We start from the raw sequence: 2936 nt of genomic DNA on the forward strand, positions 1-2936 counted from the left end.
GATTTTTGACTCCTAGTGACCCCGTGTGACAGAGTAGAACTGCCAAACAGGGTTTTCTTGGTTGTGACCTTTAGGGAAGACAATTGCCAGGTCTTCCTCCCTCAGAGCCATTGGATGGATTTAAACCACCAACCTCCCAGTTAGCAGCCAAGTGTGTAACCACTTACGCAAACAGGGCTCCTTTCTCCAACTCGATCGTACCATTTTATACTGTCATAAACTGTGTCTGTGTGATAGTATCGCTTCACACCTTTGCCAGCCCTTGGGTTCGTCAGGTGGCTGTGAATTTTCTTGTTCTTTTGTCTTTTTTTAAACACATGGAAAGGATTCACGGATTTAAGTGTCATCCTTGCACCGGCGGCCACACTAATCTTCTCTGTATCATTCTAATTGTAGTATATGTACTGCCGAAGCAAGCTCAGGTGGCAGTGACTTTTAAAACAGTAGAAAAACAAAAACCAGCCAAGAAAGCCCTCCAGACCAGCTCTACTCTGTAACGCGTGGGGTCTCGAAGAGTCAGCATGGACTCGATGGCAACAGGTTTGGTTTTTTTATTGTCAGTTTTCAGGTGTTGTGTGTTGTTTTTTAATTCTCCTTCATTTGCTCCATTTTATTTTTTAGCAGCACGCACCCTCGCCATAGCTACTTTTGCTATATTGTAGGTTGGGAGTGTTTTCAATCAGCAGAGATTCCTAGGGGTTGAGTGTGCCTCCGTAGATGGGGTTTTCATGGAAGCACAAAGGTTATTGACCTCAAACACAAATTGGCTTGGCCCTCTAAGGTTTGCCCAGCTCGCCTCTCCCTCACTGGGGTTTTGTTCTTGCTCTCCCCTTAGCTACTAGGCCTTGTTCAACCTGGACAAAACAAACAGAGGTTGTCAGGAGGGGAGAATGGCCCCTCTTCAACAGCACAATGAAGTAGTCGTGGAAACAATTACTCCAATAATTCAGACACTGATGTGAAAACACTCACAGCCCAGCCCTGCAGGTTACCTAAATTATCTGGGTAATTGCCTCCATTTTCAGTGGGGATTTGGGGTTTGCAAATCCTGGGGCTTCAAAATGATAAATAACAAGACTCTCGTTTAGGCCTAAGCGGAGAGGGAGTCTGGGCTCTATGGCATTGCTGTGGGACAGACACAGAAGGGGAGGCACCAAGCTTTGTGATTAGGGCATGCGTTCCACGGGGAATCTGGAGCAAATCACTTCCATTCTCTCAGCCTCAGTTTCCTCAGCTGACCCTCAAAGTGAAAGCTGTTATGTGGAATAGAAAAGAGAGAGAGAGGGAAAGAGAGGAGGAGAGAGAGTGAGGGAGAGGAAGAGAGAGAAGAGATGAGAAGAAAGAGACTGAGAGTAAAAGAGGAGAAAAACCAAGAGTGAAAGACAGAGGGAGTGAAAAGGAGAAAGGGAGGGAGGGAGAGAAGGAAGGAAGAAAGAAAGAAAACAAGACAGAGAGAGAGAAAAATCATTGCAGCCCTTTTGTGTGCACTGAATTGCCACAAGTGTTATAAAAGCATAAAAACCACCTACATGTCCCTCATTCAGCCTAAAGAAAAGCAAATCACAAAACAAGCCTCTCTACACAGGCCCCAGCTTTTGTCTTGCAGCTTTTAGTCATCCCGCTTTTATTTCATAGGGAGTAGAAGCAAAAACAAAATCTACGGTACCTTGATTCTGCACGACCCGCCACCATTCACCTGCCTTTGAGTCCCACAGTCTGTTATTTTTTAACCTTGGACTGAGTCATTTTAAATCGAAAATGCCTTCATCTTTTCTCCAAGACCCAGGGATCCCTGCCCTCGTGAGGTGACATTTTGCGAACCAAAGGCTATTTACTGAGGACCTACTATGTGCCAAAGACCTTCCTATGCTGCTGCTCATTTCTGTTTCAAACCAACCTTTTTATCATGAGTAATGTCTTCATTGATGGATACTAATGATTGGTGATTCAGTGGTGGAATTCTCACCTTCCATGTGGGAGACCTGAGTTCCATTCCTGGCCAATGCACCTTGTATACAGCTACCACCCATCTGTCAGTGGAGGTTTGCGAGTTGCCATGATGCCGAACAGGTTTCAGAGGAGCTTTCAGACTAAGATGTTACTAGGAAGAAAGGCCGGATGATCGACTTCTGAAAATTAGCCAATGAAAACTCTAGGATCACAACGGTTTGATCTGCAACCGATCCTGGGGATGACAGGATCTGGCGGGGTTTTGCTTCATCGTGCGTGGGGTCACCAAGAGTCAGGGCCCGACTCGCAGCCAACAACGATAGTATCCTCATTTAATGCCTTTGGCAGTGGGAGTCTAGAGAGGTTTGGGAAGAGATCAGTAAGTGACTGGGCCCCTGGTCTGCGATCTTTTGTGCCTCCTCCACGTACTAGTAACTTGGCCCCAGACTTTCTTGTGACTTGTACTACAGTTTTCCATTTTGCAAAAGGGTGTAGTAGCCACCTCTACCTTTAGGCAAGGAGTCAACCAGCTTATTCTGCAAAAGGTCAGAGAATAAATATTCTTGGATTTGCGGGCTTAAGATCGCTGTTTAAACGACTCAGCTTTGCCGTTGTAGTGTGAAAGCAGCTCTAGACAAATACATAAATGAATGGGTGTGACTGCATTCCAATAAAACTTTATGGACACTAAAATTTGAATCACATGAATTTTCACGTCATTAAATATTATTATTCTTTTTTTTCCCCCCCCAACCATTTAGGAATGTAAAAACCTTTCTTGTTCACAGGCCAGATGAAAACAGGTGGCGGGCTGGATTTGCTCTATAGATTGTAGTTTGTCAACCTCTGCTTTAGACCATCGGGGCCTTGGGGGACAGCAGAGAACGGCTGGTGTGACAGGTCCTTAAAAAGGTCCCAATTGCCCTAGGAGTTTCAAGCAGATGGAACTTAGCTAAAACTAACTTTGAGGGCATCCTTGATCGGTA

General features: G+C 45.2%; 1 non-coding gene across 1 annotated transcript; it reads right to left on the reverse strand.

Annotated features, from left to right (window-relative positions):
- Window positions 1-311: 311 nt before the first annotated feature.
- LOC111753157 (U6 spliceosomal RNA) lies at window positions 312-418 on the reverse strand. The gene has a single exon (XR_002788020.1). It is a non-coding gene; the product is annotated as a U6 spliceosomal RNA (small nuclear RNA).
- Window positions 419-2936: the final 2518 nt, after the last annotated feature.

Source organism: Loxodonta africana, chromosome 19 (assembly GCF_030014295.1).
Source record: "Loxodonta africana isolate mLoxAfr1 chromosome 19, mLoxAfr1.hap2, whole genome shotgun sequence".
Lineage (NCBI taxonomy): Eukaryota > Metazoa > Chordata > Mammalia > Proboscidea > Elephantidae > Loxodonta > Loxodonta africana.